Genomic DNA, 25,169 nt, shown 5'->3' with positions numbered 1-25,169 from the left:
TGCTGTGCTCTACAAACACTGCTTGATTGATTGACTGAGAGGCAAACAGGTCTTTTGGAGGCTCACAGAATATTGCGACACAAAAAGGTGGCACATTGTTAATGCGCTGCCTTAAGACAGAACTCTGGAAGGGGCAAAGGGGGTCCCATGCACCCCTCAAACATGCAGTCACTTTCTGCACCTGTCTACAGGGGGATCTTTGTCCCCTCTTTTAAGTGCAGGCCGCCCTTTGAGAAACATGTGGAAGCTTGAAAGCAGCCACATCGTCTTTCGCTAAATGCGCTGCAACAGGCAACGCTTCCATGATAATAGAGTTAAATGTCCCGGTCTGCGCTAAGTGCACCTTTTGAGAAGTGCACCTTGGGCAGGCTGGAACAGTGCACCCGATCTGTAATTGGGGAACAGGTATGCCACACTGCATACCTCTTCTGAAAAATGCAGAGGCCATGATCGCTACATGTGTCAAATTGGAAGTCAATCAATCAATCTTCTTTATTCTTTTTTTACAACGATAAAAAATGTATAACAAAAAGGCTATGAAAAGTTAAAATATATAGGGGGTTATTCCGACCCCGGCGGGCGGCGGGCGCCGCCCGCCGGGCGGAGACCGCCAAAAGACCGCACCGCGGTCAAATGACTGCAGCGGTCATTCTGACTTTCCCGCTGGGCCGGCGGGCGACCGCCAAAAGGCTGCCCGCCGGCCCAGCGGGAAAGACCCAGCAAAGATGAAGCCGGCTCCGAATGGAGCCGGCGGATTTGCTGAGGTGCGACGGGTGCAGTGGCACCCGTCGCGATTTTCAGTGTCTGCCAAGCAGACACTGAAAATCTTGCTGGGGCCCTGTTAGGGGGCCCCTGCACTGCCCATGCCAGTGGCATGGGCAGTGCAGGGGCCCCCAGGGGCCCCACGACACCCGTTCCCGCCACCGCCAGGAACAGGCTGGCGGGAAGGGGGTCGGAATCCCCATGGCGGCGCTGCTTGCAGCGCCGCCATGGAGGATTCCTTTGGCCAGGGGAAAACCAGTGGGAAACCGCCGGTTTCCCTTTTCTGACCACGGCTTTACCGCCGCGGTCAGAATTGGCCAGGAAGCACCGCCAGCCTGTTGGCTGTGCTTCCGTGGTCGTTGGCCCTGGCGGTCAATGACCGCCAGGGTCAGAATGACCCCCTTAGTGTTGATTAATTAAGAGAAAATGGAATAGAAGTACATTTGTTAAAAGCTGCAGACATAAAACCTCGACACATGAAAGAGTGATGTACATATTAGTTAAAAGGGATGCATTTTCTCAGTGTTATTGGGTGTTCACAAAAGCCAGTCATAATTGAACAAGCTGAGACATTCTGAAACGTCTGTAAAAATAAAATGGCAGGTTTACAAGTTACAATGAATCGGACTTGCAGAAACAACTTGAGCAAGATTACTATGTCCTGCAGTACTAGACCTGTAGATACGTGTTCATTTAATATAGCGGAAGTGCTCTTCTCATTTTTAGGTGTTTACTTTGATTCTCAGGGCTCATTGATTCAACAAAGAGCAACTAGGAAGACTCCTTTAGAAAGCTACGTTGAAACAATTTTTAGATTCTCCGGTAAACTGGGGCAGAAGCAAAATGTGTCACCTGTCCAAACCTAAACGTTTCTCGGTGGCTACATATGGTGCTGGTGCCTAGGGTATTGAAAAGGGAAAAGCGCCCCCACCGAAGTGGGGGGGCACGACCCGTTAGGGGTTGGGGCCTCCGAGGCCCTAGGTGCACTCCCCCTTTTCTCTATTTATCTCGCCAGGGGTGCGTGGTGTCGGCCGGGCTTCCGCCCTTGCGCCTCGCGAGGCGTTGGGGCAGAAGTGCAGCAGGGGGCATGTTGTGGGGCCGTCGTTGGCCGGATCCGGCTGCTGCAAACTGGTGGGGGGCTATTTAAGAGCCCCCCCAAGAAGGCTAGTCCTTCTTTACCTGTGTTGCGGCGGCCGGACCTGTGCAGGAGCCTGCGATTGTCCCACCCACCCTCTCCTTTCTTTTAGTAGTTTGGGAAGTAAGGTTTTGTAAATTGAGATATAAATGTGACTAGAAACAACAGGAGGGGGTCCCCAAGGTTGGGCCCCTGGGAGGACATCTGGGATAGGATCCTGAAGTTCTGAGCCAACCAGCGGATGTACACACCAGATCAGGGGGTAAGAGAGCTCAGATCGCTGGGGGGAACATGGGGCTCCAGCTCTTGGCCCCCCCATTACACCCCAAGGCTGATTGGTGTTTGGAGGGGGGGCGGAACCCGAAACATGAGGACAAGGTACAGTGTAGTCAGGGTAACCGCCCCTCCTACGGATACAGGTGAGACATGGGTCACCTGTGTGGTCCAATGGTGGTTCAGGACAGGAAGGGATCCTGTCAGATTTGATTTATGGTCATAAGAAATTCTCGATAACATGTAAATAAAAATGTTTGTGGAAATGATTAACCTTTGCTATACTTGCTATAAATATTTTGGCTTGTTGAGTTATGAGATGTTTTTTTAAATATGTCTTTAAGAATAAAGGAACCTCTTCTAACGATAAAAAACTTGTCGCTCTGTGTATTCCTGGCGGGGGGAGTGTGGGCCGTCTGGAGGCCTCCGGATCCTATTGCAGGTATTTACAGACTGTGGAAAATTACTTTCTTAGAAGGCTCTTAACCCTCCCATTTAGTCGCTCGAATTTTACAACACAGAAAGAATCAGGAATTGACTACCTGTTAGATTTTTGTAAAATTCACCTACTACTATTATGGCATGTGGCTAGGATAAAACTAGAGCCTACTTTCGGTTGATACGATATTGACCATCTCCAATGTATTCCTTAGCTGGCATATTTTTCCTCTCTTTGTAGGAATCTGGGGAATCCCGAATTCTTTAACAATCTTGAATGATTGATTTTGGCCTAAAAAATTAATTTACCAACTACGCATTCAGACGTTTGAAGATAGGCGCCTGATGGAAGAATTAGCTAGGCCGACAGTAATGACACATCCCTTGCTTCTAACTGTAGAGGGTATGCAGCCACACAATTTTAAGTGTGAATTTAAAACGCAGATATCTTTGACCAGATTCCATGTAAATCTCATTCATTTTCAGGTTGTTTTTCCCAAGATGGTTAAGTGGGCACCTCAAAGCACTTTGCACTTTGTTTTTGTTTTTTTTGCAAGTAGCCCAGATCTAAGTGGCTTGTTCCACTTTTAAGGAGAAATAGTTTTAGGACTTGTAAATCTGTCATGTTACTTTTACAGCAACAACAACATGTTATTTTTACATAGGTTGCAGAAGGTCTCAACTTGTTCAGTTATGACTGAATTTTTTTAGACGTTCAAAAAGACTGAAGAAATGTATCACTTTTAGCTAACATGTACATCACTCTTATGTGTGGAGGTTTTATGTCTGCAGCTTTTATCTAATGTACTTTGATTTATTTTTTCTATTTATTACGCAATGTTAATTTGGAAGTGTTTTTCGAAAAGCTGCAGGCACCCACACTTGCTTGCTTGAAAGGAAAGATATGATCAGCAAAAAATATCCCTCTTGGTCTACATGCAGACAGAAGAATAAGAAAGAAAGCAGTCTATCAGGCTTTGGCATTGCTCTTGAAAAACATGAAAAACAATGTAGATATATAACGGAACTATTCATAAATGTGTTTTCCATCCTGAAACATGCATTATCTGCACAATAGTCAAGAGTCTGTCCCTGGGCCCTGACCCAAAAAGCCCTTGTCATGCCTAAAGTCCACCCATCACTGATCTTTAAACTGAACCGATCCCTGAATCCTAATAGCCCTTTCTACGCAGGTTTAATGTACTTTTTGATTTTTCCTTAAAATTCTCTTTCATTTAGAAAGTTTTATTCAATTTACAATTTATTTGCATTTCCTTAAAATTGTTTTTCCTTAAAATTCATTTCCATGGTTTGGTTTCTACCAATGTGATTTCTTTCTCAGTTTTCATTTTTCCATTAATTCACATATATTAGATGTACAAGGCTAAGAAAGAAAAGGGCGGGCAGAGCCACTGGATGATGGCAATGGACTGGGTGAAGGACATTAATTGGCTGCTATCTGGAAAAGTACAGCCCATCAGTATCATGCCTCAATGAGATAGTCTGGACCACGTTGGCCACTCTAGTCTAGTCCTTCCTCACAGCAATGTCAGGCAGAGAGGCCCAGGAGAGCAGGCTAGCATAAGTATAAGTAACATGAGGAGACCAGGTCTTGGATGGGAGGTGAGAGCAAGCCTTCTGGTAGCCTTGCCCAGGCACAGTGGTAGATCACTTTTGGAATAAGAGAGGAATCATGGGAAAAAGGCTAGGTGAAAGCTGAAAGATAGGAGAAGATGCTATAATTACCTAAGGCACCCAAACATCCATGAATGGAAAGTTTGAAACTACCTGAACAATAAAACAATAAAACCACTGTACACTGTGTTAATCTGTATAGCAAGGAACCGGTAATCCTTCTTTCTTTCTTCCTCTTCTGAGAAAATTTAGAAATGGTGTCACAAATTTAAAGATATTATCATTATGTGCTTGGAGTTTTGTGCTGATGAGCATCACAATTTATTTTTCTACTCCAGTGTACAATTGTCCATTGCTCTGTTCACATGGTTGTTAGGTTTTTAGATACCTTTCCAAAGTATGTAGATTTGATGCAATTACAGGTACGGATGTAGTAGGTTTAATCTAACATTTTCACAATGGATATTTCGATTTATGATAGGATACCATTTGTCAGTATAACTTGAAATGATGTATCACAGAAGGAGAAAATATTTAAGCAATTGTATGAATTTGAGTGGTGTCGTGAATATTAAAGTAGTAGGAACTGTGTCAAGTGTGTACTGTTGTTCTAGGGTGATGTGGTAGTTTGGCTTGAGCTGGCTGCACTACCGATCTAGCAAATAATGATTCATCTGGATATCTGGTGCCCCAGGAGTTGCTCCCGCATCCACTGGCACGGACAGAACACCACAGTGTGATGAATGGAAGGGAGATAACAATAGAAAGACTTGATGCACAAGGATGACACAAGAAGAGGATCGGTGACAACAAGTACAAATCAACGGCCCCACCACCATCCTTGTGCAGAAGATCACGAAGGTCCTTTAGGTAGACACAAAAGGAAAGGATCAAGTGGGGGCAAGGATCATACAAGCTTTTCCCCTGCTATGCAATCCAGTTAGACTACAAATGTAAGATGTAATATTCTATGGAATGATCTGGTGTAGTTACTTTAACCGCCCAAGTTATTCTAGGAGGACTGGAACTCTGATCATTGGTTTGGCCAGTATTTTCATACCAAGCCCGATAGAAAAACCTGAAAATCATCACAAGTTAGTATTTTGACACATAACATAAAGCAGCCACTAGAAGATAAAAACAAGTCAAAGGTATTTTAGAGCTGTCTACACCACTCCTGACGATTTAAAATGCAGAATTGCTATGTTAAAGAAAAATAATGCATAGTTTTTTTCTTCATAACCTGCTGTGTAAGTACCATCTGCTGGCACTTCTGGTACCTCAGCATACATAGAAATGTTTTGTATCCTTTTCTGAGAAGGTTGGTGACCCTTCCTGCAGGTCTTGAAAAAAGACAGGAACACTCACTAGATGTTTGTAATTGTGGTTGTAACTTACACCCAGATGCACCTCCATGAGACCAGCAGGAATGTACACAACAGTGGGCGTGATTAATACTTTTGAAACAAGGGAGAACAAGCTTCCTTCACATACAGAATAAGCACAGCACACCATGAGTAGTGCAAGCATCATCCACAGAACAGTCAAAGATAGGCATTAGCAGTGGGCAGTGTGCCTGCTCACAAAACTGATACACAGTTGACAAGCTTCCCATCTTTATAGATGTACATCACCGAATTCCTCACACAATAGGTACGGCTGGACGTCAACAGTGCAGGTTTCCATTCCTCTTGAAACAGGTACAGCTTGGACACAAGTGAAAGTTTTCTTTCTTCGTGGAACGGTTACAGCATGGTACAGCAGTGGAAACTTCTCTCCCAGACGCTTGAGCAGCAGTGCAGACTTTCTACTGTTACAGAAAAGGTAAAACACAGGAAGTATCAGCTCTCTCAGGCAATAGGTATAGTACAGTATGCAACAGCAGTGCAAACACCCTTCACTATTTGATGCACATGCTTCATTGTGATTGGGTGGATGGATAAATGGATGGATAATGGAGCAAATAAAATGGTTAAGTATGGATGGTTGAGAATAAACATGTTATTTTAGCTGCACAATGTAATAAGGGGTGAATGTGTGCTTATAAATACATCTGTTATGTTACATTACATGTTATGTTATATTATGTTATGTAAAGTTATGTTATGTGTGGCGGAGTGAATGGCTGAATTGACAGATGAGTAAATGGATGGAGATGTGGATGGTCATGTCAGTTGGTGAATGAATGGGTTAGTGGAAGACCAGAAGGCTCATAATTTTGTTTTGATGATTGCTGAATGTGATGGGTGAGTAGATGAATGAAGAGTGCACGTGAAAGGAAAATGTCTGTGGATTGGCGTGTATTTATGCAAGTGTGTTTGGTGGTAGTTTGTGTGTATGGGTGGATTAAAAGTCATTTTGTGTGTGTGATATATGTAAATGCCTGTGGTTTGTGTATAGATGTTTGTATGTATGAATGCGACTTGTGTGTGAATGTGTACATGTGCCTAGATGGATGCATAAGCAACGGCTGTGTGTAAATTACCTTTCTGCTGTTGTGTTTGGAGCTGCTCACCTGTGCACACACTGAGGGGTAAAAAGGGGCTAGTGACAATGAGGGCCATGTGCATCTACCTGCTTGGCAACAAAGCATGATATATATCTGTGTTATGGAAGCACTGTTACCAAACACCTTGAAGAATTCTCTCACTCTGTTAAGCACCCAGTGCTTTTTTCTCCACACATCCTTCTGAATCCCTCCAGCTGCGTATCATCATTTTCCTCTTCACACCATCTGGCCACTCTCTCCATCTGCACTTACTGCTGGTAATCTCCTCAATTCTCCATCCCTCGACGCACACACCAAATCAGCTTTACATACTGAATTCTATTTTCTTTCGCCACTGTCAATATTTTGACAACTGTGAACCTCCTCAACACAATTTCCCATAAAATCAAAATTACAGTTGGCATGTATGTGCCCATCACTATATGCACTCTACAGAGAGGCCAAGGATTGCATGTACATAAAGCCGTAACACCTTTATGGCACACTAGGAGACACTGAGAGAAACTCACACAACCTCTAGACTCATCTTCAGAGCTCTCACTTATGCCCCACCATAAACACTTAGCCACAACAGGAACTCACCCAGATGCCCAGAGGTGGCTCAGATCACATAAGAGACATATGCTGCATGAGAAAACTATGGAAACGCAATGTATGGAAAAAAACAAATACTCTTGGTGACTGCAAGGTGAAATTAAAATGACATTTAAACAGACACTGTATCACTATTGTGGATCACCTCAAGGCTTTCTACAGTCATTGTTGAGAAGTCAAGTGTTGCTTTGCCTGTAAAAAAAGAGGAATTAAGCCACAATAGTGACCCAATTCAGCAGCATTTTTTAAGTACTGCTATATATAAGACCTAGCAGTACACTGCTATGGAATTAGTGATGGCAGGCCTGGCTCTGGCTTATCTCAAGGACCTCTTGGACCCTGATGTTTTTTTAGACTCTCAAGCCCAGAACTAGCTGACTTTTATGTGACATCTTCCTGTCCCCATATTCTAGCCTCATGCGCCAATAAATAATGACAACGGAGTGACGTTTGATTTAAAATGGCCAAGAGAAAGAGATACCCATCTAGTAGCAGAATTGCACAATATGAAATCAGTAAATTTGTGATCAATCCCGGCTTTCGAGCTGGAACAAATTTTTGTGATTCTAGGCAAATATTTGATTTCACTGAGCCTAATTTTTATTCATTGTCACTAATGAAAGTACCTTCAAATGCATGAGCTGGGAATTGCAGTGTAGAAACACCTCTTTGATTTGATTTAACAGACTATACTATTGCTCCATCTAGAATAAGAATCTACGCCACATATTGGGTGTACGTGACAGCTGACTTGCTTTTTATTTCATTATTGTCAGTGTCATCAGGGTGTGGGAAGTCGTGAATATTTCTAAGTTGATGTTTTACAATTACCTTTAATAACTACACATTAATGCAGTGACATAATCTGAAAATCTAAAATGAAAGACTTCCACAGATTAAAGAAATACACTGTTTTTTTAATTGTAAAGCGTCTTTAATTTATTTGTTACAAGATGTTTGTTGCATCATTTAGATGCCAAATATCTACGGGCATGTATATAACCTCTTAGAGCCAAGCCAGACTCTTGGCTCAGTTCTTCCTGTTAATGTGTCTGCTCGGCCCCTTCTTTCCAGCCAGCAGCAACAGTGACTTACTATCACATTTGCTGGAGTGGGCCACTCCGGCTGTCACTGCCAGGCCAAGTCCTGTCTAGGAATTTGGGAGGGTGCTGTCCCACTCCATACCCCACCACCCTGAAGCTGTGTCCCTGACTGTGGGAAGGAGGGGGGTGGAGAAGTGGGACTATGGTCAGGCCACCCACAATATTTCTATGTACCCACTCCCCCCACTACCCCCTTCCCCCGCGTGCACCCATGGTATCAGACCAGACAAGGCTGCAAGATTTGTTTTCATTAAACTGCTCACCTCAAGTCCAAACGTCTGGAACTAAACATAGCATGCAAGGTAAAGTGAACGATAGTCTCTGCACTCAGAGTTAGTCATTTCAGGGATAACTAACATTTCCCTTTTTTAAGGAGCTATTAAGGATCATTAAATGCTCACTTGCACACTTATCCATGAAAATGAAGTCATCATGTGAATATTATAATTCATATAATTAATATTCCTTCTTAAGTGGGAACTATCATCACTGAAATGTATGGGGCTGACTGGGCTGGACCAGGAACTAAAAGCAACCTTAGAAATGATTTAGTGTCATTACAAAATTTCAATAAACAAATACACCAGCTGAGCAAATCTGACCCCCTCCTAAACTGATACTTTCTTGGAAGTGTTAATATATTCTGCTGCCCATACATATGAGAAAACTATTCATTTTAACATACAGTTTTGCAGACATGCTGAATACAAACCCACAGGACTTAAATTCAGTTCTCAAAAGAGACCTGTGAAATATTTCAATACTTCTGAGTCCAGAACAGTATGTAAGAAAATAATTTGCATGCAGCAATGAATGTATGCACCTTTCAGGGCTGAGTAGGTTGTGCAACCCTCAGCCCTTCTACCTTGAAAACACTCATCTACCCGTAGCCCACAAGGAATAATCCCAACTCACATTGGTACAGAATAGCCAGATATTGACACAAATTACTAAATCTGAACATACTACGAGTAAATTTGTGAAAGCCTTTCCTCATAAACTTTGTGAATTAGTTTCGAAACAGTTTTTCGTGACGTCAGGAAGTTCGCGAAATTGCAAACAAATAGTGAGATACATTTCCTCTCCAAAAACATTTGGAAGAAAAAGCTCATGAAAACACTGTTATTGGGAAAATGTCCAGAAAGAATGTTTTGCAGAAACTTATTTCACAATCTTTCCGAACGTTTTTGTGTACAACGTCTCACAAAGGCACAGTGGGGTAAAATGTGGAATCATGCGAAGTTCTCCTTTTTTGAGAACAAAGTTCTAGCTTCCCATAGCCCAGGCAATTATCCCAGCTTTAATGCGGGTGGGAGGGTGATGGAGAGATATATTGGCGAAAAATGTTTTCAATTGAAAGGAAAAAAGTTAGGGTTAAGAAAACACCTGTTCACTGATAGTAACTATGGTATATATCAGCTAAACAGGTGTTAGTATGGAACATTTTGTGTATTGTGTACACAGAGATTGTTTTATAAACAATTATATTGGGTTTTCATACGTGATATAAAGAAAACTGACAAAATTGCAGAAGCAGAACGAAGATCATGTTCCTAGACCCACCTGTAGTCAATCAAAGTTTTTAACGAGAAATCAGATAAACGAGCAGAAATACCCCTTACCACCCACAACCCAAAGTGTTCCTGCCAAGGGTCCTAAGTGTGTTAGTGTTTATGTGGACATCCAAGTACAGGGGTGAGTTATTACATGCATATACATAACTTACACCTTGTGTTTACAACAGTTCAGCAATTCAGGTCCAATATGTTCACGGTGAGGCCCCTTAGCATGTTTCCATCATGCTCTGAACACGGAAAAAAACTGTAAAGTGACCCTCCAAAATTAATTTTGTTAGTTGAAGCCTGAGTGGATGTAGATTGTACTTCTCACAGACGGTGTACATCATGCAGACTATCGGCCTGATGTAATTTTAGGTGGGCGGCCCGCCATTCTACGATGGAGTTAGAGTAAATTACTCCATCCTTATGGTGGAGAGGACGCCCATCTAATTTATAAATGACAGCCGAGAAGACAGTTTTTTATAAAAGCATTGGCAGGAGCCGCCATGGCAGCGGTCCCTGTCAATGCATTTTCCAGTTTGCTACAGGAATGCTGCAGAAAGGTGCAGCCTTGAAGCAAACAATATATATATATATTTTTTTTTTAAACCCCCGAAACATTATTTTCTTTTTTAAAAGAAAAAAAGTAATGCTCCTTGCACCATGGGAGGCTTCTCCCTTGGTGGGGGGAGCATTACAATTGTTTTACTGTTCCTTACCGCCTACATGTCAGTCCATCTAAATTGGGTGGGTGGACAAATAGCCATTTCCCGGACGGCCCTTACTCCCCAGCGCTGTCAGAGAAGTTTGTCCATGGCAGAGACTGAGTAGCCTCTGCTGTGGTCAAACTTAAGGTCCACCTACAACTAAATTTGGCAGGCAGAGGCAATATTGTCAGGGAGATAACTCTGTTGCCATGGAGTATCATCTCTGCCAATATATAAATTAGGCCCAATGTCTCTTGTGGCTGAACTCTCTTCATGGTTCTTGCTGTTTTCTGGGGAATAATGTGGCATATCTGTTTTATTAGCATCCACCCATCCCTGCCAGATTCGTTCAATCAGAAGAGGCTTACCTTCAGGCTGTGCAGATATTTTAGTTTACAGCTCACCACATACAGTGTCCTGTTGGACCATTCTTCTAATGGGAACTGCAGAACTACAACTACCAGAATCAAAGGGGCTGTTGAGGAAATAATATGACTGGCTGAACATGGGTTGGGTCTCAGCTGGAAGCTCTCTCCGCCATCTCGCAGAGTCCTGTATAAAATGTCAATATTGGTAGGTACTTGGAGCTTTCTGTTGTAGGAAAGATACTATATTTACATTACAGATAACTATAGTAACAGAACGCAGAACTGTAGTTGGCAAAACACAGCTATTAAGGATCTAATGGCTTTAACTTGGCAGGAAATGTATAAAAATATAGCAGCCAGCTGGGAAATGGTCTCACTGTCGCATCAAATGCATATCAGCCCACAGAGAAGAGTTGTACATGTACATAATGAAACAGAAGCCTTACTGAGCAGAGGGGTTACTCTCTCATAAATGCATGGCAGCCGAAGAAGTGTTGGCACCACTGCGTATTTGTAAAACTAACTGTTTGTCTGTAATTGTTTTATTAGGATGGTGCCAATCACTGCCACTGCTGAGGTGACCCTTTTCTACCACTGGTGCCTCCCACTGAACCATGGGCACCACCCTGGTTATTACTTCTAGCAGAACCACTTGTGAGATGTGTTGACAGGTGACTTTTAAGGTGGCTGAGAATCAATACCTGCCTTGCATAGGACAGTGTGAGAGAGCAAAGCAAGCCAGATAAACATTTTAAGACGTCATAAATGGAATGCAAATCCAGAGGTTGCAAAGAGGCACTATTACAATATTCCAATAATGTTGTTGTGTGTTAGGTAGGCAGGCTTTACATTCCTCAGATAACCCAAGGATCTGCAAATTCACATGACCTATCATTTCTCAAAATGGATATTGCATCTTTCTTCAATTCATTTTTCTATTCTGCCTCCTCCAAATAGATTCCAAGAATCTGCTTTGAAGGGACAGGGAGCAGAAGTCAAAATGTTATACGAATCTCACAGTCACATTCCATAGATAGTAATACTAGACAAGGTTCATACTCCAATGGCACTGCATAGTACCACAGAGCTTAGAGTGGTTACTCCAATCTTACATGTTCAGATTCAAGACGCAACACTGATATCAAAGAAACCTGTTTCCCAATATTCAGAATGAAATATATTTACACAAGTCATGATGCTCTACCCATAGCAATGTATCCTTTACTACCAAATAATTAAAATAACCAACAGACCACCTAAATTGCGCATTAAGACCAAACCCAAGAAAGCTACAGCTGGCGAGCCTAACCTGTCTGTAAAAACAATCTGTTTACATTTGCAGGCGGTCACCACATATACATCCAGACACACTAAATACAGCACAAACAAGGTGATGTTTTTGCCAGGAGCAATACCACATAAAAACACAACAATATAGCTAACGTTTTCAAATACAGTGTAAGCTTGTATCCAATAACTACCTATTTACACACACTTCACATGTGGAATAATGGCTGTTGTTCTCAGTACACATGGTTTTTCATCAGTCACAAGATGAAACTTCAGAAATACTACTTGACTTGGTGTTTTAGAGAAACTGAGAAGGTGTACAGTCAGCCAAGTCTTTTCCATAAAGTTCTTTGACCTATGCCAATCTATCTGCCCCTAAACACCTAAGCTGCCCTCTAGACTGTGACTCAAGTGAATGTAGAATGCAACAGAGAATTGAAGAAATCTCAGTAAAATAGAGGCAAAACATAAACATTTTCCATTAATCATTTCATCACTGAGAAGAGAAAGTTAAGAAAAGTGGCATTACATAGACTATTGTAATCATAATTGCATTTATATAGCACTAACTACCCCTGAAGAGATGTTCCAATGCTTTACACCACGCAGCATGCTACACCAGAATCAAAGGTTAGTGGTTACTCCAGTGTTATTGGTTATTGTTGTTATTATGATTAGTCTTGTGCGTTACTCCGGTTTCTTTGTGGTAGATTACATTTATAAGAGTTAGGTGACATCATTAGTGGGGAATGGGTGTGTGAGTTTATGCAGATGGTTGGTGGGGTAAGTAGAGGAACTTGAGATTATGTATTGTTAGGTTGCAGAGGTATGACTTGCAAAGATGGAGCGGTTGTGATGTTTGATATGAGTTGTGAGCAATTTTCAGCAGTACAATCATAGAGTAAGGCAAATATGCAAGTGACGTTGAGAAGGATGTGCTCAGAGGGAAGGGGCATTCAGAGAATAGAAGGAAAGGAGAGGGCCATTTAAAAGGCAACAGGAGAGGAGTCAATCAGACATTTTAAGTAAAGGGCAGTTTTGTGTGCCTAATTTACAAACATACAGGACACTCTGTGAGACAGGATGCAATTTGAGGATGCAAGACTGTGGAAAGAAACAGCATAATCTGAATGGTAAGATTGTAATTGCAAATGCAAATTGTATTTGTATAGTGATTTCTACCCCTGAGAAGGTGTTGAAGCATTTTGCAGTGAGTAGCACCCAAGGTTAAAAGTAAAAAAAGTATGAGACTAGTCAAAGTACTTTTTTGTTTCCTTGTGCATTAGTTGTGGTAAGTGAGTTTGGAGATCTCACGCATTTACTGTATTGTCTTGAATGGGATACATTGGTTGAAATAGATTATAAAGGGAAGATGTGTGGTGTTAACTGGGAGTGGTGTACATGTCCATCTGTTATTTGGATGAATTGGACAAAGGAGACAAAAGTTTGGTGAGGACTCTGAAAGTGCATAGAAAAAGGAACGTTTTGGGATGAATCAGAGAGTGGAGTTGCAGGCAGAGGGTAAAAGGGAAAATATATATATATTTTTCCCAATAAATACAATTAATATTTTCTTGTATAGATACAAAACAACACCTCTAAGTATATAGCAATATGTATACATGCATACATACAAACACATTATACGTATTACAGTTTATGTACAAGGCACAACTCCCTTTAAATATACACCCATATGTAAATACATGTAGTAATATTGACATGTTCAGACATCAACATGTTGTGCATAAATATATATAGTCTGCGTAATATTTGTTATTTTGTTTTTTTCTTTCTATATTTCTGTAACTCCATATAAAAACAAACACAAGCCCATGTACATAAAGAGAAGTATATAGACAACATCATCCATTTCTTTACAGAGTACAGACCTAAATATCTTCACATATGTGCACACCCTAACAATATATGTATGCATAGATATAAATATATGAGAAAAGTTGTAAATATACATTCCTGGAATATATACTTATATAGTAGAGGCTAAACTATATATTTGTTTGTATTTTTATTACATTTGTTTTCATGTCTTGTACAATGTATTGTAGTACATTGTTGTGTTGTGAGTATTGTGGGCATGTAAGGAAGAGACAACTGTTGACTCATTTTCTGAAGCAGGGGTGGTTGTCAATGAATCTTATGTTTAGGGGGACAAATCCAATAGTTAGTTTTTTTGGGCAAAGTAGATGTTCCACCCATGTTCCTTTCTTGTATGCTGGGATTTTGAGGCAGGGTGGCAGTCTACAGTGGAGGTTCCTTTTTGTATGTATTTTGTGATTTTCATCCTGATGAAAAATGGTCTTTTGTCATGTATTGCTCTGTGGGTGACACAAAGCACCTTGAAAGTGGATCTTCTGGCAACTGGTAACCAATATAGGGCCATCAAGATTGGAGAGATATGTGCTTGTGGTTTTACTTGTAGAAGTTGTCTGGCAGCAGATTCTGAATCCTCTGTAATCTTATCAGGGTTGAAAAAGGTGAGTCATGATATAGACCATTAGCATAATAAAGTTTAGATAGGACAAAATAAATTAATGTTTGGACCTAGGTGTGGGAAAATGAGTTGGGTTGCAGCATTTCCATGGTATTAAAGCTTTATTTGCCTACCTTATCCACTTAGACATTCATTGAAAACTTGGAGTCCACGGTAACACCGCAATTTCTTACCTTCCCTCCTGAGAAGCCAAGCACAAAGACAGTCATAAGTTTTGCAGTCACCACAGTTGAGAATTTCAGTTTTGCACACATCCAATTTGAGCAACTGAAGATTTTGGAGTTTCCAATAGATTATGTGACAAGTGCAGCAAATTCATAGTGCACTAGTTAACAAAGCATAAAGTAATATCTGGTTAACTATACAGGGAAAATGGAGATCTTTAGGGTGTACTCAAAAGTAGCCGTAAAATCAAGATCATAGCAATAAAAGAAATTATGTGGGTATAGAATGCAGACATTGAGAAGGAAAGTCTGCAAATGCTGAAGTGGATGTCTGGTGATGTTCATCCTCAAATTTGTCTCACAGTATTAATATGAAAGCAAATATGGATTCATTTTGATGCACCTAGTTGTGGCATGACAGAAGTTGGAGAACAAGGACAGCTTCTCCGGACAACTGAAGTGCATTTGTGTACAATGCCTCATTGCCCAACATGTGGCAATGAGGCATCTGCATTTACACCTCAACAATTGGGATTCTTGACTGTGAACATGGGATTAGGACCCTGTCCGTTCTTCTTAGTCATAGTCCTTATTAAGTGAGTTTGATTCCAACCCCAAGAAAGGCTAATCAGCTCTTAATATTGTTTACCAAACATCCTTCTACGGTGTTTAGTAAAACTTTACTCAACCTGCTCAACTCATAAGACCGCCAGTGTACTCATATCCAATGTGATTTTTCCTTTTCTTGGTTTGGTATCCCTGATTTGACTATGTCATAATTCAAATGTTTATTTTTATTGAATAATATATGTGGGCCTGCACTACTGCAGGTCACTTTGATTCTTGCACTGTTTCAATGGCAGCCCGTCTTGTTACATAAGCATCAGAAGTGGTGTTGTGGGCTGGTAGAAGAAGCAAGATGGAGACAACCTGAGCCAGTCCTCCCACTCCTTACGAAAGTGTCACATAGAATATGCTTGTCTAGAGAATTGGCAGACAGGCCAGAGAACATTTTATACTTTTGGTGGAGGCAGGGCTAGTGTTCCCCAGTGCTTAAGCAGCTCGGCTTTAGTGAGCTACTGTTGCCTATTCTTCTGTTAAGTACTAAGGAGAGATGCAAGTGTGCATCCAAGAATAAACATACAGGACTCTAATCTTTGCTAATCCCGACACACACCAGTGCTGTAGTTTGGGAGCTACTCTGGGGACCAGCAGGATTCAAGGGAGATAGTCCTCATAGGAAGTAGTTCAATCTTAAAATAAGAGAGAATTAACACCATTTGTTTGTGCACTAAAAGCATTTATACTTCGTATTCAGGGGCAATCTGTTTTAGTCGAAACAGACACCCAAGTAGCAAAGTCACACATAAAGTGACAGGAGGCATGATGTGCTAAAAGTTGTATCAGGTAGCTGAGACAGCGGGTCTCTGAGCAGAACTCCATCTTCCGTCCTTAACAGTGACATGCGTACCAGGGGAAGAAAAGGTAATGGTAGATCATTTGATAAATCATTTTTATTTTTCAATAGACTTACAGTTGCATCCCAGAATATTCAAGAAAATAACCGGTTGCAAGTGGTGCCAGTGTCAGAGCTTTTTCGTTAAGGGAGAATGCTCTACTGCCAGTCTTCTGCTCAAAGGCTAAGGGCCTGATTTAGAACTAGATAGATGGGCTACTCCTTCACAACGGTGATGGATACCCATCCGCTGAAATCTAAATCCCAAAGGATAGAATGGGATTTAGATTTTGGTTGCCGGGATATCAGTCACCTTTGTGATGGAGTAACCCGTCTGCCGAGTTCTAAATCAGGCTCTAAATGTCAAGAGGTCTGTTGAATGGATACATCAGCCCCAAGGCCTCCAATATGTCTTGTTTCCCATTCCCCTCCTCCAGTGAATGCTGAAAAAGATTCAAAAGAAAATGGTTCAGATAATTCTGGTACCTATTTTATGGCCACAAATGCATTAGTTTCTGTTGATAAATTAACTTGCTGTAGTTCCACCAATGAGGCTAGAGAAGTTTCCCAGTCCTTTAATTAATACAATACTAACACATTAGGCAGTTATCAGGCTTCAACTAACTGTTTGGAAACTGAAAGGGAAGACTAGGTATAACATTGGATGTTGTTTACAAGTTGTTTCATATATCCTAGAGAGTAGAAGTCCTATTACCAGAGTATTGTATTCCAGACACAGGACACATTCTTCAAAATGCCTTCCTTCTACCTCTTTTAATTTTAAGATATTAGGGGGCAGATTTAAGAGCCCCTAGCGTCTCCTTGCGCCACATTAGCATAATTTTTATGCAGATGTGGCCCAACAAGGCCAAAATTGCTGCCTCAAATTTTCAAAGTGGCGCAATGTTTCATTGTGCCACTTTGTAACACATTGTGCTACATTATGCCTGCGCCAGGCATAATGTATGCAAAGGGGGTGTTCCCCCATTAAGGGGGGGGGGAAATGGTGCAAATAAATGTAAGAGATTTCTTTGCGTCATTTTTTTGCCACTTTTAACGCCTGCTCAGAGCAGGCATTAAAAAGAGGCACACCATTGTTTACAATATTAGCGTCAAACATTTTGAAGCTAATCCAGCAAAGCTCCGAACTAGCGTAAAAAAATTCCCTACTACTGTCACAGTGCGCCATATCTTAGGTAGGGAGCACACATGGTGGCATTAGGGGGGCACTAAGGGGTGAAAGAAAAGTGACGCTTCACTGGTTGCAGCACAACATTTCTTAAATCTGGCCCTATATTTTTTAAGGGATGTATTGGTGAGGGATTGTTCCACTGCAGCAACAAGACGTCAATAGGAGGCTATTAAGGATTGAATAGGTAAGCTGAATGCCTTAAAAGTTATACACTATTTAGTGAGTGATCTTTATGAAGCTTTTGTTTTTAAACGTCCAATAATTCAATTCATGGAATTTGCCAGTGGCTCTCAGTGGTCTTCACATTCCACATTTAAACCGGTAGCCTTAGTCCAGTTGCCATATCTAGTAGCCAAGCTGGTGTTTTTGTTAAGAATAAATTTAACCAGTCACTTGGTGAAATTTCATCCAAATAAGGTTGCTCTAAAAACGGCCATGGAGTTTATACCTAAGATACAATCACAATTTCAGTTGAAGCAATATATTATACTATTAATTTTTATTCTGAATCCGTTGAATTAGACACAACAGTTCATTACATAGTCTAGATGTTCAAATGGCAATAGGAATGTGGATGCAAAGAAAAGTTCATTTTTTAAATGCCACTCTTAGTTTTGTTTCAAGTTGGAAAGGCAATAAACCATCACCCACTTCAATAAGTAAATAAGTGATATTTGCTATTGATTCATCATATGAGGCTGCAGGTCGGGAAATACCAGCAGGCGTCCAGGGTTTCTCTAAAATAGGTCTAGCAGCATCACTGGCAGAGGCCAGCGGAGTTACCCTTTTAGAAATGTGTATATCATCTACATGGCTTTGAAAGCAGAAATGTATTAATCATTACAACTTCAACGTGATCCTCAATTCTTCGAAGTCTTTACTAAGTGTTCTGCACACTCTTATGTTTTCTTCTGTCAATTAAATTCTTTATGTGCCTTTAGTTGGTGAAAGCATACATATGAAGTTTGGTTTACCTCACTTAGCAAGGACTGTGACGAGGAACACGGGATGGGAGGTAATGGGCCATGGCCCAATTACTTACCAGTAATTGTAATTAGCCTATCTCGGGGTTCGAGAGATTCTGTATGTGGAAGGACTGTGACAACAAATACTTGGCTTGGACTAAGAGTAATGACAATTATCTGTAAGCAGTCGGGCTGTGAACGCACCCAACAATGTAGAACTCTGCTTCGAGGATGGTATTAATTCTGAGTATTGTGTGCAAAACCAATATCAATAGGAGCACAAAAATGAAATAAAACATCTGAATGCTTTAAGTAGCTGATAAAAATATGCTTTTTCAGTTGAAGGTGATAGTAAGGCTGTTGACCTGGGCGAAGAATAGGAAAAATGCGCAAAGAAAATTCCTGAAATAAAGGACATGCAGAACTTGTTGCAAGGTGCAAAATATACGAAATAAAAATGGAAGGTTATCTTTGGCTGTGCACCATATGGTTTCAAATACGAATATATAAAAGAAAAGCCCTATAAATTGAAAAGGTGACAAATAGTCACTAATGCCGCATCCTTACTAGAGCATCAAATGTGCGAAGCATCAACTTTTGCTGAAAAGTTACCCCTATGAAATGAATTTGTAAGAGAGCCATGGCTAACCGTTAAAGATGGCGGACCCTCTTCTCTAAAGCTCCGATGAAGTGCCCAGAAACCACTCTTCCTCAGTCACGATCCGTGACCAACGCGGGGTAATGGCCTCGTGGATATCAACCCAGGTGCCTGGCTACAGCGAGATGATTGGCTCCCCTGCTCCTCCTGATTTCCCAGCTTCGGTAAGGTGACAATAAAATCTATGACACACTGAGAGCCCCCTCCCCCAATGGGCTACTCCATACTGGCATTGAACCGTGGCGGGCGTTGAGAGAGTCAAGTGGGAGCGGACCACAGCACCGAGGACGGAGGCCTGTGAACACCTGCGGCGGTATGACTGACTCCCCCTTTAACTGCGGATCCCCAGGCCCTGAGGGGACAATGATGATTGCTGCAACATGTTGAAGACCCCTCACCTCCACCCTCAACCTAGGCTACATTCGCAGGGATCCTTGATGGGAGCCAGGGAGGGGGGTGCATGCGACCTGATGTGGACTCTGGGCCGCAGATTGAGATTGAGCTGTGAGGAGCGAACACTAGCATGGGAGGGCCACCAGGGCAGGCCAACTGGGACTTAACTAATACAAAATGCTGCTTCGGCGGACTGGATGGGTACTCTGTTGGGGCTGGGTGAGGCAGTCCAGAACTGCCAAGCCCCTCCCACCCACTTGATTGGCGATGTGGGTGGGCTGCCTACGCAGGCCGCAGACTTAGACACTGTGCATAGCACGGCTGGGCAAGCCTTAAAATCCTATGTGGGGCAGCCCCCCCTGCATCCTTTTCACAACCGCTTGCCAGAGGATGGTGGCACCACATGTGAGGGGCATAACGCCTATCATACACTGCAATAGCACTAATTACCAGAGGACGGCCTTCCCCTCCCCAGTTGCCGATTAATAGACACGCTTGACAAAGAGTTTAATGTAGCGCTCTGGCCCAATGCTACGTGAAATCCCTATACTAGACTTTCTGCCAGCAAAATGCCACCTGTCTCTATTACTACAAGTGCTGACTGTGCCCTAATTGCTTCTGGTGAACTTTGTGTACAGCCTTGAAAGGACTACCATGCACAATGGGCACTACTAAAACTAATAAGCCGGTGCCGCAGCCAAACGACAACATATCCCAAATCACCCAGTCAGATGGCTGTTCCACTTAAGTGGCAGAGGACTGTATTCTGCCCACAAGACTCAACCCTACCCCTGACAATTTAGATGCTATCCTGCAGGAAATCTGAGACTCTAGGGCAGTTAACAAGCACTGCATCAATATACTTGCCACGGATGTAAACCTGCTGAGGGACGACCATCGCAAACTATCAGACAGGGTAATTTCTGCTGAGACAGCCCTGTTCTCATTATCTGCCTAGCAGGTGGAACAGTCCATCTCTGTAGGACGCCTCCAGGAACAACTCATCACTTTGTCCGACCAGAAGATGTAGAAGGACGAGCGTGAGGAAATAATGTGCACATCATTGGCTGAGGATGCAGTGGGACCCACCACCACATTATTTGTGAAGAATTGGCTGAAAACTAAGGTGGCCCCACAGATTTTGTGTGCACTGTTCATGGTGGAACAGGCCCATCGGGTGCCGACTCCCTGTGGCACCCATGGTGCTACGAATAGCTAGGGAAAATGCGGCTAATTCTGTGGACAACACAACAGTGTCCCTTATACCTGACTATACATTGGTGTTCAACTTTCAAGCCACCGAAAAACAGTTGCTATCAGAAGGACTCACCTACGCACTTATGTTTCTCGCTAAGTTGAACGTGATCCACAACCAACATGCCCTTTTCTTAGATACTCTTGAGGTGGTGTGGGACTGGCTTGGACAACAATACCCACATGCCCAATGACCACTTGCATCTGGGGTGCCCTCCCATAGGGCTGAGCAGCCTCCTCGTCGGTGCTGATGTGGAGCCCCCTGAGTAGTGCTCTGGGCGGTGGTGCCGTCCCCGTGGCAGGCTCTGGAGGGCAGACAAGCAGCGATCTCAATGGTGTTCTCCATTCAGTTGCATCAGTTATCACCCCATTCAAGCTCCTCAGCAGCTACTACTTCAGATTCAGATTCCAATACTAGTGTAGCCCTATTCCCCTCAGAGATGCCGCAGACAGTGGAGAAAATACCCGGAACTGGATTCTCTATGCACACTGCACTGCTATTTTAGACCACTTGCTGGGTGGGGGCTTGGAGAGATTCCCCCACCCCCCAACAAACTTTATCTACTGAACAGCACCGTACATGAAGATACAAGGTTGGTTTGTATGACACAGGTGGTGGTGAGGGGGTGGGAGACGGCAGGGGTCTGATTGCAGATTAGAATTCCCCGGTGATGCCCCCACCCCCATAATGTACAGCCTCACAATTCTTACAACTGTTCCAACATGAACCCAAATACACTATTACCGCACTGTACCACTAGTAATACAAGGAACTTCTGCAAACTCCCGTCCCTCCTCTTATTCTTAGGAAAGTTCACTACCAAAAGGGGATACCTGTGTATGTGGCCTCACCTTCACTCCACATTGGGGCACCACCCTACTTAATATGCCTACCAACTCATACTACGCCTCACATTAAGGTTTTGTTGGGACATGACCATAGGAACATCTCAATATTATTTACTTTTACACCTTTGTACCGATCAAGAGTCCTTGATGGCACACGACAATCACCTGTTAAAATGATTTTCCAGTTCTGGTCGAATGATCATTCTTCACTGGACCTAGTATTGGGGAAAGGTTTTGTTTTTTTGTCATTTTCTGCTTCTAAATGCCTCATTTTGCATGGGATGTTTGCTGCATGATTCATAGTGTTATAATGTATAGTTTTGGATCAAATGTTGGTTATTCAAAATAATTTTAAAGCACTAACTTGGCGTGCAAGGGTCATGGGGTCCATACACAAAAGGCACAGAATTCTAGCACAACTCAACTGCCATAGGGCAAGCATAGTTTGCTTACAACAGACCCACCTCACTGCCACTGAAACTATTATATTGTGTACAAAATGGAGAGGACAATTATTTGTTACTACGTAAACTGCCTTTGTCCATGGGGAAGCCATTTGGTTATGCACAGGAGTACCGTTTGAAGCCTCTGACACCAGAATAGATGAGAATGGTCATTAGGTTTTTGTCTGAGGCACATTAGATGCAAGGTATTAGTACTGAGCAGTATTTATGCTCCTAACATAAAACAAGATATGTTCCTTAAACCTTAAATACCTTTCCTTTATATTGGCTGACTGGACATGCATCCCATAGATTCTTAGTGGGGATTTTAACGCAATCATGGACATCAACCTAGACCTTTCTCACCCTAAACTGCTGAGTGCAACTTCGATTACACAGGCCAGGGCTCTAGTGGACTGTCCCTGAGTGATGCTTGGTGCTCTCTCAATGAAGGGAAGCATGAATACTCCTCCTATTGCCCCTCACCCCCATAAATAACATACTAGCCTAGACAGGATCCTTTGACCAGTGTCACTACAACTTCACATTGGGTATCCAACTTACCTGGATTAAACACTAGCAGACCACAACACGCTGGAACTGACCTTTGCCTGGAGATGGCACAAACTTCACAGAAACGACCAACCCCGCATCATTCCCATTGATGGAATGGGAGGCTTTGAAGGTGGTGATCACAGGGGTGTCCATCAATACCATAGTAGGCACGTGACGGACTTTACACCAAGACCTCAAAGATACTGAGACCCAACTGGGCCTCCTTGAACATGAATCTACCCTTGATGATTCACATGTGGACAGCTTACAAGAGGCCAAAAGTAAATATGCAGAACTCCTTGAGCATTTCAGAGTTATAGACTAGGCTACATACACACAAAGACTACAGGCAGAGGGAGATATGGCTGGTACACTTTTAACATGTATTATCAGACCAACACCGTCACCTACACCTATACTATTGGTGCTTACCCCCACACACACTTGCTCACCACGCAGGTAGAGCTCAACAATGCCTTCTGCGGATACTGCACAGAGTTGTATGCCTCTCCCCCCTCAGACACCTGGCAGCATTGATACCCTTCTCAATGATTTACAATTACCTCGGATGTCTGCTATAGATAGGGAGGAATTCCGGGCCCTTCTGTCACATGGGGAAATCTGCCACACTATTAATGAACTGGTGTGCAACAAAACGCAAGGACTGGATGAATTCCCTGTGGAACTTTATGAAACATTCATTACCCAAATTATTCCACAATTGGAGTGCCTCTAAAATATGTCCCTAGAAGCGGGTTCCCTGTCACCCACCACACAACAAGCTTTGGTCACGTCCCTACTTACGCTGGGCTGCAACCCTTAAGATCTGTCCACGTATAGGCCCATGTCTCTTCTCATCATAGAGTATAAAATATTAATTACAGTATTGGTAGAAGGACTATTCCCCTTGCTCCCTCCGCTGATACATGCTGACCAATGTGGCTTTGTCCCCTGCGCAGCACTTCTTTGAATAACAGATGCCTCTATCAGGTTATGGAAGTGGCCCGCGAGCAATACTTAGCGGTGGGCTGACTCTCTCTAGACTTACAACAGGCATTCAACAAATTGTGGTGAGTTTAATTGTTCTTAGCCCCTGCAAAATATATCCCCCTGGCTTTCATACCATGGATTAGACTGTTATATGCTAACCCCACTTCCAGAGCACAGATCGAGCAACATATCACCTCAATACTCCGTTTTACGCTGCACCAAACAGGGAACTGTGTTGTGAGGAAGGTATCATATTACATACCTAGTTTCACATATGCCCTTAGTTGTTATAATTGTGCATAGGATAGGACTTTTGTATTGCACTAACTAATATTGGCTTTGAGCACACCTATCCCAAATGCACTTTTAGCAGTTATTGGGTCCCACTGGTAATCCACTTCCTGCAAAAAAATCTCCAAGAGCCCTGGATGAGCCAGTTTAGGACTATGTAGGTGCTGGCGAAGGAGCAACCCAGTGATGAAACATCCCTCCTTGTGAGTGAGAGGTGTTGCGTGCTTTCTGAAAAATATTTCTCCTTTTGTAATATCAGGTTGACATAGACCATTATGTCATTACAGCCAGTTGAACTAATAACATAAACATCGTCTCCAAGAGTACAAATTGTGACCCTCAAAAAACTTACAGAGTCTACCAGCCCTTTTTGTGCATGTTCCTCAAAATAAGCTCCTGTGGGGTCACCAGCCCGAATTAAATACTGGTTGGCAAGGTCTATGTAAATTATAACAGCCTGGTACAACGTGCTTACACTGGCCTATTCAAAGTTTAACAGCCATTCTTTGTAGTTGTTTTTGTATTTTCATACAAAGACATACCTATTTACTTGAGAATCGTTGTATAGTATTATGAATTCATGACAATTAAGCTAAGAATTATTCACCCTGCCTATGAAAGGTATAGTGTCTGTCAATAAAGATATGGCAGCCATGATGAGAGGCTTTCACACCGTTCAATAAAATTTTAGTAGCCTTGTTGAAAAATGTTGTTATCGTCAATTAGGAGTATGGCAGCATTACTAAAATGAGTTGGTAGTTTTCTATTAAACTCTTGACAACCCTGCTGGAAAATGTTGTTCTAATCAATTAATCTATGGCAGCTCAGCTGAGAAGTATGGGTTCACAGGAAACCTGCTAAGAAGTGTTATTTAGGGAAATAAATTATTTTAGTTGAGACTCTTTAGTATTATCCATGGGAAACAAAGTTGCCTATTGAAAGGTGCTGGTGCTGTCTATGAAAAGTATGACAGTTCTGCTGAGAAGTACTGACTCAGTCCCAAAGTTATTGCAATCCAACCTAGAAATGTTGGAACTATCCATGAAAAATATGGTAGCCACACTGATAAGC

This window comes from Pleurodeles waltl, chromosome 10, assembly GCF_031143425.1.
Source record: "Pleurodeles waltl isolate 20211129_DDA chromosome 10, aPleWal1.hap1.20221129, whole genome shotgun sequence".
In the NCBI taxonomy this organism is placed as follows: Eukaryota; Metazoa; Chordata; class Amphibia; order Caudata; family Salamandridae; genus Pleurodeles; species Pleurodeles waltl.
This window is presented reverse-complemented; position numbering follows the sequence as displayed.